Source organism: Asterias rubens, chromosome 12 (genome assembly GCF_902459465.1).
Source record: "Asterias rubens chromosome 12, eAstRub1.3, whole genome shotgun sequence".
NCBI lineage: Eukaryota > Metazoa > Echinodermata > Asteroidea > Forcipulatida > Asteriidae > Asterias > Asterias rubens.
Genome location: NC_047073.1, coordinates 13634593 through 13650810, shown reverse-complemented (window position 1 = coordinate 13650810; position 16218 = coordinate 13634593). Strand labels below are relative to the sequence as shown.

Sequence of the window (16218 nt, the reverse complement as noted above, 5' to 3'; positions counted from 1 at the left end):
CCATATGCATTTTATAACAAATGGACCGTTACAAAACACTTTTTATAAACTCGTCCGATCCAAAGTAACGTGTTCCTTTAAGATAGGTTGTTGACATTTTTGCCTCGATAAAAACAGGATTATACCAACCAAATTTCCCCGTGATTTTCAGGATAAGCAAACAGCAGCTGAATACCAGTAACAAGCAATATGCAACATAAGGAAATTTGGTTAATAACCCTGCTTTTATCAAGGAAGAAATTTAATGCTGAGCAAATTTGTGTGCTTAGCAGCTCTATGAAATTGGGCCCAGGTGTATAGAATGCTGCCCACGAATTTCGCTGAAACGCGCATTTCGCTGAAACGTGCATTAATTATGTCTATTTTGCGCCAGGTGTACGCACTTATCTTTCCTACACATCTTGAATTATACTTTTATGGAGCAATGTGTAAAGTTTGTTTTGCAATAATTGAAGAAAAAATACATTTTATCTCCTTTCAGTGTTTTTATTGTATGATGCACACTGGAAAACAATTTTCATGTTTTTTAACGTGACGTTTATAATAAATAATAATAATAATAATAATGTTAGTACCTCTATTACCTTAGCACAATATTATAATTTGTATAATTTATTAAAAATAATGGAACATTTATAAAGCGCCTTATGCAAAGCCTCTCTTTACAAAAAAAAAACAGCAACACAAAGCACTCATAAGCAAAATGCATACTAAGAACAAATAGGAATTTGTATAACGATTTTGTTCAGATTTCAACCATTGGAAAATATATTAATTGACAAAGTTAACTATAAAGTGACCCAACCTGAGCTTTAATTACCAAGGTTTTGAAATGGCTGAGATCGACTTCAGTCTAAATTGTGTCAAAATCTTCCCCTGCATATTTAAACTAAATGACATTTTTACACTTATTTGTAGTCAATAGTTTTAGCAAACAAAAGCAATTAAACAAACTGCACCAAAGGGTCGATTCCACGAAGTGTTAGCACTAGTCCCAGGAGATATTATAAACTTGAGGCTAGTCCAAAGTTAGGACGGAACGAGTAACTTGCCTATAACTCGAGAAAAGACAAGTCTTAACTCTTTGTGAAATCGACCCCATCCCAGGCGTGCCAATTTTATCACAATGCAGATTTGCCACTCACTGATTCTGCTGCAAGGGAGTCCATGAAAATTAAACAAATCTTTCTATACTCTGATGGATACATCTGGAAATGTCACTGATTATGAAAAATTTTCCGTAATAACATTAAATATTTCTTATCTAAATTTACAAGAATTGTTTTCAAAGATGGAGTTTTGCCAGTTTAATCGTTCATGGGCGTTGTTTGTATGAGCCTATGCTGAAAAGCTAAACGACTAATCTACCAAAAAACGCTAAGAAAACTTGAGTTAAGTTTACCAGAAAAGATATTTGGTTTGTTTTCAAAATGTTGTCGAGGGACTTAAAAACACGCTTTCGATTTTTTTTTGAATAAAAAATATTAATATTATTTAGCATGAGGAGCGAGGTTCAACCTGTACTCAAGTGTCTTTATATCTAATACGGCTTCGTCATGTTACAGTTTGCTTTAGTTGAACAAGTGGGGAGCCATCTGGCTAAACTTGACAAAGTCTATCTTTAGTTGGCGACAATCAGAAGTGTTTGATACAAAGTTTATCAATGCTCACTCATTTCATTGGATAAACTTGTAGTGGAGGGAGAGTGATCTTTAAAGACTTCACATAGTCCTTCAGTTGGTGGCACACGGTCCAAAGGCGTTGGTTTAGTCTCAATATCCCTGGCTAGACTTGACAAAGTCTATCTCTAGTTGGCGACAATCCAAAGTGTCTGCGTCACTTCATTTGATAAACTTGAAGTGGGAGCCATGTTTATAGACTTCACGCAGTCCTTCAGTTGGTGGCACACATCCCCCAAAAGCGTTGGTTAAGCCTCAACATCCCTGGCTAGACTTGACAAAGTCTATCTTTAGTTGATGACAACCCAAAGCATCTGTCACAAAGTTCATCAACATCACCATGCGTCACTTCATTGGATAAACTTGTAGTTGAGTTTCTTTATAGACTTCACACAGTCCTTCACTTGGCGACACACAGTCCAAAAAGCGTCAGTTAAGCCTCAACATCCATAACATGTCACTTGAATTCACAGTTGAAGAGACAGTGGACCGACATCTGGGTAGACTTGACACAGTCTTTCGTCAGATGGTGGTACAGTCAAACAAGAGCTCTTAGACCCTTAAGTGGGTGTAGGCCTATGTCATCTCTAAGGTTATCGTCTCAATCTGTTGTAGAAAATATACCATTTCCAAAGATTAATATTCAAATAATAAACTCTTCAAATAAATACAATCGGTCGTTCTGATGATTAGATAAAGCGTGAGTGCTATAGCAAGCAAGAAATGTCTTTCCTCCGCAGCTTCTATTCAATCAGTTGTTCAATTCATTAAACATGCAAACAAGAAATGAACATGGTACAACAAGCCAAGCTTTCATCTAGTTTTTGTGTCTTAAAGTATTCGGGTACTTTTTGTAACACAAAACACAATTTCCACAGATTTACACTAAACTTGCCGTTTGAAGATAATGATAGTAGAAAGTGCACTTTAAAATATTAGTTGCTGGGGTGCTGTAGTTTTTGAGACATTAGTAAAACAATGTAATGAAAATATGTTTTTACATGCTAAAATATTTTTCGTATTATGATCACCGAGATGAGAATTATTTTCATGACATTGTTTTACTCATTTCTCAAAAACTACAGCACCTCAGTAACTAGTATTTTCAGGGAAGCTTTTTTTTACCATCATTATCTTAAAACTGCATAAGCTTAATTTAAATCTGTGGACATTGTGTTTTTTGGTCCTACAAAAAGTACCCAGACCCTTTAAAAGATCTTTTTCTAAAAATCTTCACATCCTATTTTAGGAGTTTTTCAATATGTGCTTTTATGGTGTATTTATTGCAAACAAACGGATTAAGTGAATATTATTATAATCTTTAAAATTTGAAACCCTCAAAGGTGCCAAAGTTGTGGGATGAATCGTCTCTTCAAATGAAAAGGTTTACATGATTTTTTTTTAAACTTACCATGGGGTCCGTTGTTGACTCTTTGTACTTGTTTCCTCCAATGCTAATCCAAACAGGTCCAGTTGTAGTCACCGCGAGAAGGTTTAGCTCAACTGAGGGACAATCAATTAGGCACAGACAAATTAAATCAATTTTACTCATCGTTATGATAAACTGCATAAAGAGCCGACTACCATTGTTTTAGAAGGGATTTCAGCTGGTTTGGATTCTACGCAGACATATCATTTGTAAAAGCACGACTGGTTCTTAAAGACACTGGACAATATTTGTTATTGTCAAAGACTAGTCTTCACAGTTGGTGTATCTCAACATGAGCATAAAATAACAAACATTTGAAAATTTGAGCTCAATCGGTCATCGAACTTGTGTGATAATAATGAAAGAAAAAAAACACCCTTGTCACACGAAGTTGTGTGCGTTAAGATGGTTAATTTCGAGACCTCAAGTTCTAAATGTGAGGTCTCGAAATCAAATCCGTGGGAAATTGCGTCTTTCTCGAAAACTACGTTACTTCAGCCGTTCCACACAATGTTTTATACCATCAACCTTTCCCCATTACTCGTCACCAAGAAAGGTTTTATGTTATTTTTTTTCGAGTAATTACCAATAGTGTCCACTGCCTTTCAGTTCTTTTGGACCAGTGGTTGGTTGGTTGGTTGGTCGTTCCTGCTAACTGAAATTGGTAACAACTGCCTGTACTTGATAGATTTGATTGACTGGTTCAAAAGCTTTCTTATGTGCATGTTTTTCTTTCCCTTGTACTCACTTAATTGTGACAACTTGAAACGTTTAACGGTGCTCAAACATTAACCCCTTGCCACATTTTGTGAGACAACCTTCTCTTCGAGTGAAAGTTTTACATGAATTTGTAAAACTTACCATGCAGCTCTCACCTGTGTCTTCAAACGATGCCCATATACAAAGTCCGGTTGTAGTCACCACTCTACAAGAGACTGCTCAACTGATGAGGGAGAATAGTAAAGGCACATACAAATTGAATTATTTAAAACCTCCTTACAATAAACTACAAGAAGAACCAACTTTTACCATTTCAAGAAGGATTTCAATTTGGGTTGTACAAAGATGATGTGAAAGCAAGCACACTGGTTCTCAAGTTTTGTTTTGCTCGGAGGTTGGCTGGTCGTTCATGTTTGCTTATTGTAGAATATCAAATAACGGTTGGTAAAAACCGTTTCTATTAAAAGATTTGTTTGACGGATCAATAACCTAATATGGTTGGTTCATGTTTAGTTTTTCCTTCAAAGTTATCAACAAAATATGGATTAGATTAGTTTGTTCCACATCATGAAATTTGTGGATTAAATTAATGGACTTTTTAAAATTGACGATTTGAAACCTTCAAAAGCGCACATTCTGAAACATTTTAAAACCCTTTGTCATTCTTCCCTTCAAAGACAAGTTTTAGATGAAGTTTTACAAACCGTGTCGTATGCTGTTGACTCTGTGCTCCTGTCCTCAAAATGATGGTCATCCAAACAGGTTATAGGGACCACTCCCCTCCTACGATGCTCATCCAAACAGGTCCAGTTGTAGTCACCACTCCGCAAGAGACTGCTCAACTGAGGGTAAATTTAGTTAAAAAAAACCCAAATTTATTGATTATTTTACACATCTTTACGATAAACTGCAAGAAGAGTCAACTTCTAATGACTTAGGAGGAACTTCAGTTTGCTTGGATTGTACAAAGAAAATACATCTGGTTCTCAAGTTGGCTGGTCGTTCATACTTACTGTTGTAGAATCTCGAGTGACAATAATGGTAACAACGGTCTCTACTTTGTCTAACAGATTAAAAAAATTCTTTGGCGCATGTTTCGTTTTTCCTTCAAAGTCATCAATAAACTAAGGTTTTTATTTCCTCACAATCTTCTAAATTTCTAAAAATGAGTTGTTGTCAAATAATTAGGAAATCTCTCCACCAAAAACTTGTAATTGATACTACCTTGGAAGTAGAAATAGGGTAAGGGTTAGGGTTATTTCTACCTCCATGATACTACCAATACATTACCAATCCTCTTGCAGGACCACTGATCCTGCTTTAAAGGCATCACCTCGGCTCAGTAAAGACGTCATCTCATACACTCGACATCATCTCCAAGAAGAAATTACGATCTGCAGTTTGGAAGACAAACGTACATAAAAAGGTTAGTGTCAATATGTTAAAGTCGGGTTCACCCTTATACACCACTTTTTGTAACTTTTTGTTTTCCAGAGGCAGTGGCCACCTACTCCTAGTGCTGAAACGGGGTTACCCCTTTAAACAGTCAATACGGATGTAGGGCTTGGGTATCATTCGTCAAAAGCCTTGCCGTTAGAGCAGAAAGCACTACCCCCCCCCCTTGAGACAACCTCAATACATTACCAAACCAATATCAGCTACGGTGTCCTCAAGCAGCCATCTCTTCACAGCTTGCATGTCACAATCTGTTGACAAAACAAAAACGCCATCAATACCATGCAAAAAGGAAGGTTAGGACCAGTGGAGCAGACTTACCAGATACTTTACCCAAATACTTCACCTGGCACTTAACCTTTGCTGCAAAGATCTGACCTAATTGACCTCACTGACCTCTACAAACTGAAAAATAAAAAAGATGGTCAGGTATTAAAAGAGTGCAGATTAAAGGTAAAAAGCTGTGGAGGAATCGTTAATTTTCTTTCCCAATTAACCTCATACTTGACTTGTTATACCATGTTATACTTACCCATGAATGCAAATAAAGGGAGAGTCGCTGTGAAAACAAAAGATTGTTAAAAGGCTGTGGAAAAAACGTTTGGTAAAAGGCTGTGGTAAAAACGTTTGTTAAAAGGCTGTGGAAAAAACGTTTGTTAAAAGGCTGTGAAAAAACCCCGTTTGTTAAAAGGTTTTGGAAAAACGCTTGTTACAAGGCTGTGAAAAAAACGCTTGTTAAAAGGTTGTGAAAAAAAACGCTTGTTATTAGACCCTGTGAAGAAAGGAATTGTTATTCGGTCGCTACTCAGATACTTAACCTGTTATACTTAACCATTGCTGCAAACACCTGACCTCACTTGCTTCCAGTCACTCATCAGGGACATCTAAAGTACGGCATTTACTGATGATGGCATAGTAGTTAGTTTTGCTTCAAGACACTTGAATCAAGACTAAGCACTACACCACCTTATACTTTACCTATTGCCTCAGGAACATGCTGAAAGAGAGAGTTAGTCTTATCTCTAGGCTAACTAACTATAAATCCCCTAGGCCTGGACTATCTTACCATTCATACATTACCAAGGCAACACGCTTCACTGATGATCTGCTCTGTTCACCTCCTTTAAGTCCTCTTGTGTCCTCTTCAGTCTTTCTTATCTTGTAACCGTTTCGATTTTTATTTTATTTTTTTTTAATATCTCGCAACGCTCGCAAATAAGCAATTCGAAGAAGCTATTGTCTATGAGCCCTAAGCTTTAATACACAAAATTTGAATTAAGGGACTTGAGCTTGGCTCAATTTTGTTTAACCTTTGGTCTGTTTGAGCATTGAGTTTAATATGATTTACTTAATTTCTTCAATATTATAAATAAATTGTCACGGACTTTGTCTACATTCAGAATTGATGTAATGCTGATATAAGGAATATGTAAATATTAATTTAGCTAATGTCTAAATTATATATTCAATACTCCTATATCGAACATTCACCATCAAATTGAAGGCTATAGAGAAAAGTGCACAAATTACTTGAAATGCTTTGATTACACAGTTTAATTTTTTACTTAAAAAGAAAAATGGCTTATACTTTAAATGGAATTATTTATTTTTGTTTAAAAGAAGTTAGATTTGGTATTTCTTTTGTTTAAAAACATTTCACTATTTGAAGTATCAAATCATGACAATTATTGAAAATAAATATGGCAACTGACGACTTGAAGTATCAACCCTGACAGAAATGTCCAGTAAGACAAGTCTCCTAATGAAAAAGCATCACTGGCTTCGACCAATATGCATCTCAAAAAATGCCAAGACATTGTGAGGTAAACTTTGAAACTACATGCAAGGACAACATCAACAAGATCGCCGAACGTTTGTTGGGAGGGGGCGGTACAAAGGGGTGGGACTCTGCAAGAGAACGGGTTAGATCTCCTCTTACACTTCGAAGTCTTCGCCTTGTCTTGATCTTGATCTTGAATACCAACTTGCGTTATCCGACCTCCACTGAACTTTTTGAGGGGATGGGGGGGGGGGGGGGGGGTGGAGCAAGAGGAGTGCACTGGTTGACTTGGGTTTACAGATAGAAATTACCGAAACCAAGCAGTGTCACCCTAATGCATCCAATATCGGGATTGCTATCTATAGTTTTTTTTTTTTTAGATCAATACTAAACAAAATTATGACCCATTTATTTTGTTTACTCAAACTTTTCTTTTCAAAATCATCACAAACCACTAGAGGCCTGAGTCTTATGTAAATTCCGTTCATCCTAATGTTTTTGTTTTTCACCATAAAAAAAATAAGTATATATAAAAATAGTGTTAATGGTTTCTCTGCATTTTTGTCTAGAATGGGTTTACTAAACAGTTGCTTGAGGGATTTGAAAAAGGGGACATGAAGTCCAACATTTTTTAATTAAAGAGGTGAAGAGCACAAGGGAACTTCAAAAAGTGGAGTTCGGATACACGACAAAGTTTTCCTGACCTTGGTCCTTTGGTGAACTCCAACGTTACGTCCACTAACCACATATCCATAGACATGCATCACCCATCTCTCATGGGGGGGCCATCAGCATAGTGGTGTTTCCTCTACCCTGCAGCTCAAGAAAAGGACCCAGCTCGTTCTCCGTCTCCGACCTGAGAAAAATAATTCAGTTTAATTCATTAATTCACTTGAGGTAACCTGATAAAATCTTAAATTTCTCAATTTGACTGGTGTAAGCTTTTAGGACAGGACACTTGCATTTTAAAACCCAAAGCAGAAAAAAATGAGTCGAGAGTAATGTCCACGGGAAAAAAATCAGTTTAAACAATTTTGTTGTGGGATCAAAAGACTTGGGTGCCAGTAAACAGACGAGACAAAATGGGGAGACCGGCAACTTGGGGCTAGATAGCTCATTTTGATAGAGCGCCGGCACGTTTTTCCGGAGAGGTCGTTGGTTCAAACTCCGCTCCAGTCAAGTTTTCTTTGTTCAACCCCAAATAAAAAAGAACCTTTAAACCCACCAGTGCTACTCCCACAGTTCACGTTCTAAAAGGATATAGAGTCGAACAATTTCGTTAAATAGTTTTGAAGGTAATTTCCCAATCCTTACCTCAACAAGATGTCGTTGGAGCTATGTGTTCGGCTTTGGAAGCGAAGTTTCACACTGCAGTGTACGGCGAGTCACACCATAGCTCTCTCTAGCTTTGTCTAGCCAGTGAGAAACCTACACAATACAATGTTCATACTTCTTGACTTTACATCTTGACCAAGGCCAAGGCTCAGAATAAAGAATATCAAATGGTAGCAATATTGCTATAATAGTTCTTGCCGAAATATTACTGGATGCACATGCTTTGCCATGGTTAGAATTTCGAGAAATTTATCATTAAAAGTTCATCAGAAAAAAAGGCGAGGTGCGAGTCCCACGTTGGAGCTGCAGGGCGTGGTGCTTTCCAGGTCGCGACTGTCCAGGGTCTACTGAATGCCGTGCTGCTTTCGTGCTGCATTCGCCATTATAGGTCAAACTCGTTACTTGATAACAATGGGTGTCTTGCCAGCTCGCATTCCACAGTTAAACCCCAGTTCAGAGAATGCACAAGAAGACAATGGCAGGTAGTAAGCCTTTTATTGGAGAAAATATCTCAGAAGAATAAAAGTGATCGGGTATTCAAATTTTTCGTGGACGGGGTTTAGGTATTCAACCCCTGTTTTTCTTTGATATAATGCATTTCAGAGCTTTCCCGGCAAATTTCAACTAAATTTTCTTTGTTTTCAACAATTTTCTTCTGAAAATGAACGTTCCATTGAAGTAGCATTCGAGAGTAAGTCGAAAGGGGTTAATTTCTCCAGTTTAGCATCCATTGTAGTCCTTTTTTTTTATAATCCCAGGGATTCTCATTTATTTTCCACTGTCTCTTGTCTCAATATTCGTACAAACAGTTCTTACATGACAAATACAATATACAATACCAGTAACAATAAAAGCAAGTTAACCTTGGCCTAAGATCAAAAATGAGTCCCATTTCTGATAAAACTTGAAGTTTACTCCATTAGTAAAAAACATAAATTTTTCCATTGACTAGTACTTTTTCCACCTCTCGTTTTAAAACTAAAAGTGATGGGCGTTTCCCATTGTATACACATGAAATCTACATATCAACAGGATCAAGTTAACCACATTGCTATTTTTGGTATTACCAAAAAGAAAGACTTCGTTATCCATTGCAAGGGAGAAATTAGTCTGTTCTTTTATCCATGAAAACACTGAGGACCAAAAAGAAATTGTATGGGTGCAGGAACAGAAAAGATGGAAAATGGTCTCTTCTTCTTTTTTGCAGAATCCACTGTAGTCCTAATTCACTGGTCAAATACGATCATTCAATTTAATTGGGCCGCAACAGTCCATTAATTTCCGAAGAGCCAGCAGCATATAAGCTGGTCAACCATACGGTATCAGTGAGTAACAGGGCCTGAGCACAGATTATTGCCCAACAATTGTTCTGCTTAGCAGAGCCAAATTAATTTGTTTTTGCTTAAGCACGAAAATAGCTTGCTTATTTTACACATGTTACTGGCCCAACTTTCATGCCATACATTTTGATTGTGACTGGTGTTTACTTAGCATAACAATTGAGAGTAGTCTAAGCCGGTGTCAGATGCAATTGTGTCCGCCATGCAATAATGTCCGCTCCGGACACTTTTGCATATGCAATCGTGTCCGGGGCTATGCAAAAACCGTCCGGCGGACATGACATGACTGTACATGTATGTGCGCGCGTGAGCGTACATGCACTGAACCTACATAATATGCAGTATGATTATTCACGTATTTTATGATTGCAGCGAATACCCAACGGCCGAACATTTCCCATGTCAATCATGACATGCATTTAGCTGGTAGAACATGGCGAACGTGTTCCGTCGACCAAGGGCGTTTAATTTACTGCAATGACGGTTTTGCACGGGGCGGACACAACTGCATATGCAAATGTGTCCGGGTGGACACATGCGGTAGTGTCCGGGCGGACACGATTGTATGCAAAACCGTCCGGCGGACATGATTGCATATGCAATAATGTCATCCGGATAGTATTGCATAGAGGACATAATTGCATGCGACACCGGTAATCTGATTTTACTAAGCAAGGAATTTTCGCTTATAAGCAAAATATTGTGCTCAAGCAGCTCCATGAAATTGGGCCCTGATATGAGCAAATTGTATAGGTGACATGGTTATTTGGCTGGTAACCTTAATCTGGTAAGCAAACATGTTTGCTCTATGAAATTAGGCCCAGGTAGTAGACATTTTCAGAATGGTCAAAGTGCTGCGTACATACAATGAATGATAGATGAAGTAGAATTACTAAGACGAAAATGAATGAGGAGAAAGAAGTCATGTGCGCACGAAAACGCACGAAAACGCACGGAAGCGTATTGCCGCTGTAAGATGCAATTGTGTCCGCCACGCAATACTGTCCGCTCCGGACACTTCTGCATATGCTATCGTGTCCGGGGCTATGCAAAAACCGTCCGGCGGACATTGCATGACTGTACATTTTGTATGTGCGCGCGTAAGCGAGCGTGCATGCACTGAACCTACGTATATGGAGCATGATTATTCACGTATTTTATGATTGCAGCGAATACCCAACGGCCGAACATTTCCCATGTCATTCATGACACGCACTTAGCTTGTAAAAAAAATGGCGAACGTGCTCCGTCGACCAAGGGCGTTTAATTTACTGCAAGGACGGTTTTACACGGGGGCGGACACAACTGCATATGCAAATGTGTCTGGGCATACTCAATTGCATTATGCAAAACCGTCCGGCAGACATTATCGCATATGCAATAATGTCTTCCGGATAGTATTGCATAGAGAACATAACTGTATGCGACACCGCCACATGAATAATTTGTTTCCTCTCTAATCGTGTAGGTAACGAACGTACACGATAGGTTTTCGTGTACGTACACGATAAGTTATGGTGTACGTACACGATAAGAAAGATTTTTGTATTCATGTGGCGGCAATACGCTTCCGTAAAAACGAAATTGAGTGTAAATTGCGAAAAAGAAACCCTAGTTTTGAATAAATTAGGGGTAAAGTGCCCAAAATTGAATGCGTGCTAATAAAAATGGAAAAAAAAAAAATATTTAAACATGATCTATGTACAAAAAAAATGTGTTCTTAAAATTAATTTAATTTGTTCAGGAAAAAAGAAGAATCCACAATTGTTTGAGTCTAGATGTGATATTAGTTAAAGACACTGGGCAATAATATTGGTAATTTTCAAAGACCAGTCTTGATACTTGCTGTATCTCAACATAGCCTTTGCATTAAATAACAAATCTGTGAAAATTTGAGCTCAATCGGTTGTGTGCTCTAAGATGATTGATTTCGAGACCTCAAATTCTAAATCTGAGGTCTCGAAATCAAATTCGTGGAAAAATACTTCTTTCTCGAAAACTACGTTACTTCAGAGTCAGCCATTTCTCACAATGTTTTATACTATCAAAAGCTCCCCATAACTCGTTTATTTTGGGTAGTTACCAATAGTGTCCACTACATTTAAAGACTGTATCTGCTTGGTCGAAAATGGGAACATTGATACTTGTATTTTTTATTTAAACATGCAGTGCGTATGAAATAGACACTAGCCACCAGTTCTGCCTGGGGCCTAACTTTTAATGGTTGCATCCTCGTGGAAATCTAGGAGTCTGTAAATGATAGATAGCGCCCCCTTGTGAAGAGCACGAGTGACAATGTCACGAGCGAACTCGTTGGCACTCGGAGTACATAAGGCAAGTTTGCGCTGCTGTCTGTCTACACTTATTACCGTGTTCCTCAATTCATATTCATACTTTCCCGAATTTATAGAGTCACCACCCAAATCAATTTGTCTTGAAAGATGGAGGGGGGGTGGGGCATCGTTGTTCATAACACTTACGGCGTGGGGTCCGGGGCCCGCTTTAGGTTGCCGGGGGGCATTTGTAGGCCATAGATGCTCTCTGGTGCAATCTAGGAGTCTGAGGGGTGATGTGCCCCCCCTCTCAGATGTTGGAGTTTAAGGCCTATTTCAAGCTAAGCTTAAGACCTTTTTCAATGATGCACCATTTTTTGCTATTGGTAATTGTATCTATCGGGTATAATGATTATAATGGAGTTCACTACTAAAAAAAAAAAAAAAAAATCGTATCCTTGTTATGTCTACATATTATGTAATGCTCAGACAACGTTTTTATGCCAATCATCTACAGCATCGCCAAGGATGGATCCAGACAGGACATTTTAGGGGGTCTTTAACGGCATGGAGTCCGGGACCGCTTAAAGGGCCGGGAAAATTTTGAACTAGATGCTCTGTAGTGCAATCTTAGGCTAATAACATGCATAATGAATTAAACAGAACCTACAGCTTTTAAAATAAGAGTGGATTAATGACATTGGACACTATTGGTAATCAAGCATCTGAAAGCACACAACTTCGTGTGACAAGGGTGTTTTTTCTTTCATTATTATCTCGCAACTTCGACAACCAATTGAGCTAAAATTTTCCGCACAGCTTTGTTATTTTATGCATATGTTGAGATACACAAACTGTGAAGAGTAGTCTTTGACAATTACCAATAGTGTCCACTGTCTTTAAGAAAACTAAAACAAACATTGAATCTCCCCCACAACACGTGACCCAAATCAAGCTAAACCAGAGATACAATTCAGCTCGAATTCATCCACAGCCACTCAGATTAAATTAGCGAAGGTTTTATCAGAATACTTTATTGTTGATCGATAATATGTAAAACAATCGGACAACTTTATTGGGGGAGAACAAAAAATATATAGGATAAAAGTCAGCTGCAAGCGTACATGATCTGACAACATTTTTAGCAAGTAAACGCATGTACATACAGAATTGTTTTAATGCGTTGTCGCCATCTTGTCCAGCGACCAGCATCCCGCCCTCGTGGCCACATCTCATGGCTTGACTGAGATGAAATTACTGAGGTTGAATGTCCTCTTCTGTGTGAGTGGTTTAAAGGCAGTGAACACTATTGGAAAATTACTCAAAATAATGAATCGCATAAAACCTTACTTGATAATGAGTAATGGGGAGGGGTTGATAGAATAAAACATTGTGTGAAATGGCTCCCTCTGAAGTGACGTAGTTTTCAAGGAAGAAGTCATTTTCAACGAATTTGATTTCGAGACCCAAGTTTAGAATTTGAGGTATCGAAATCAAGCATCTGAAAGCCCACAACATCGAGTGACAAGGGTGTTTTTCATTATCTTGCAACTTCGATGACCAATTGAGCTAAAACTTTCACAGGTTTGTTATTTTATGCATATGTTGAGATACACCAAAAGAGGAAGACTTGCCCTTGACAATTACCAATAGTGTCCAGCGTCTCTAAGTTCCACTCAAAAATGCAAAAACCACTATTCAAATCACACTTAATATGTGCAAACGGCAACGTAAAATCAAACTTTAAGAAATCGAGATTGGTTATATACAAATCATTCATTCATTCCTTGAATACATAGATGAAGGGGCTGTATCGTCATGATCAATATGATAGCTAACTTATCAACCTCGTCTGAGGACGTGAGAACTGGGTGCCCACAGACCTAGTCCCAATTCCACGCTTAAAGGCAGTGGACACTATTGGTAATTACTCAAAATAATTATCATCATAAAACCTTTCTTGATTACGAGTAACGGGGAGGGGTTGATAGTATAACACATTGTGAGAAACAGTTCCCTCTGAAGTGACGTAGTTTTCGAGAAAGAAGTAATTTTCCACGAATTTGATTTCGAGACCTCGAGTTTAGAACTTGAGGTCTCGAAATCAACCATCGAAACGCACACAACTTCGTGTGACAAGGGTGTTTTTCTTTCATTATTATCTCGCAACTTCTACGACCGATTGAGCTCAAATTTTCACAGGTTTGTTATTTCATGCGTATGTTGAGATACACCAAGTGAGAAGACTGGTGTATGACATTTACCAATAGTGTCCAATGTCTTTGCTAAACAAGTTTGCTTATCAGATATCAGCAGAACCAATCAGATATCAGCAGGAAACCTGTTACAAATTGTGCATAATTATGGCACGGCAATTTGACTAGTAACCCTGTTCTGGTAAGCATGGTTTTACTCTGCTCAGCTACTTTTTGAGCTTAAGCAGCTTTATGAAATGGGCCAAGCTTTGATCATTATGACACAGCTCCTTTTAAACAACATTCTTTTCCACACCGGGATATGTTCTTATAGCAAATAGTTTTAACTACCAAGACTTGTTTATTTTGTAGTTTTGATCAAGGGTAATACAGTGTTGACCCATATGCAAGTCTCGCGTCTGTTCGAGCGTTTGGTGATAAAGTGATATTTTGTTTCCTTCATACGTTAAAGCAGTGGAAGGTTCTCAAACGAAGTTCACATCGCGAGAAACTATAAAACACGGTTTTCAAAAAATATCATTCAATTCTGTGAAGAAACAAAATGCAACCGATAACTCTTTTTTTTTGGTAAATTACAAAAAACGCATATTATCTATAGTTTTCTGTGTAGTAATAATTTCAAAATATACATACTTTGATTCCTTGAACAATACGTAACCATATGTTTAAAAGGTAAAAAAAAATATCCAACAATTACAAAATATTTCAGTAACGTTTAGTTGTTCGTTCTTACTCTCTTACTCGCTGGATAATACGCTAAATATTGTAGCTTTCAGTGTTAGAATAATTTAAACAACATTCTTTTCCACACCGGGATATGTTCTTATAGCAAATAGTTTTAACTACCAAGACTTGTTTATTTTGTAGTTTTGATCAAGGGTAATACAGTGTTGACCCATATGCAAGTCTCGCGTCTGTTCGAGCGTTTGGTGATAAAGTGATATTTTGTTTCCTTCATACGTTAAAGCAGTGGAAGGTTCTCAAACGAAGTTCACATCGCGAGAAACTATAAAACACGGTTTTCAAAAAATATCATTCAATTCTGTGAAGAAACAAAATGCAACCGATAACTCTTTTTTTTGGTAAATTACAAAAAACGCATATTATCTATAGTTTTCTGTGTAGTAATAATTTCAAAATATACATACTTTGATTCCTTGAACAATACGTAACCATATGTTTAAAAGGTAAAAAAAAATATCCAACAATTACAAAATATTTCAGTAACGTTTAGTTGTTCGTTCTTACTCTCTTACTCGCTGGATAATACGCTAAATATTGTAGCTTTCAGTGTTAGAATAATTTCAAATATACACGTGTTTTGTTTCCTATAAAAATATAACCATACGTTTATAACATCAAAAAAGAATATCAGACAATAAAAAAAAAATTCAGTAACTTAAGTTCATCCTTTCGCTCTTACTCACTGGATATAATTTACACAAACAAAAACAAAAGCATAAGGCCTACCGGTAACTGTTATACTTTGTAACTACAAAAGTACGCATATTATTTATAGTTTTCTGTGTAATAATAATTCCAAAATAAACAATGTATTTTGATTCCTTGAATAAACATGTAACCATTCGTTTAAAACGTCAAAAAAGAATATCAAACAAAAACAAAATATTTCAGTTCTTTCAGTTCGTTCTTTCTCTCTATACTCACTGGATATATTATAAACAAACAAAAACATTATGCATACCGGCAATTCTTATACTTATGTAAATACATATTTATAGTTTTCTGTGTATTAATAATTTCAAAATTACACTGTTTTTCTTAAAATAAGTTTGTTACACTACGTTTATAATATCAGAAAACAAATCAGACAAAATATTTCAGTATATTTTGTTCGTTCCTATTCACTGTCGGTTCTTAAAAAGATATATAAAAACAATCTGAAAGCTTACGATACATCTTTTCACGTGTCCGGTGATTAAACTTAATAGACGAGCAGCTAATCTGCATGATTTAAGTATACGTCCATG

At 37.1% G+C, this 16218-nt stretch overlaps 1 long non-coding RNA gene across 4 annotated transcripts; it reads right to left on the bottom strand.

Annotated features, from left to right (window-relative positions):
* Nucleotides 1–479: 479 nt before the first annotated feature.
* On the bottom strand, nucleotides 480–7293 carry LOC117298076. Of its 4 annotated transcripts, none has more exons than XR_004519945.1 (6): nucleotides 5473–7293; nucleotides 5119–5222; nucleotides 4533–4670; nucleotides 3970–4051; nucleotides 3091–3182; nucleotides 480–2285 (listed from the first exon to the last, which is right to left on the bottom strand). It is a non-coding gene; the product is annotated as an uncharacterized LOC117298076 (long non-coding RNA). The 4 variants fall into 4 exon arrangements; XR_004519946.1 differs by having other exon boundaries at nucleotides 5162–5222; XR_004519943.1 differs by having other exon boundaries at nucleotides 4533–5222.
* Nucleotides 7294–16218: the final 8925 nt, after the last annotated feature.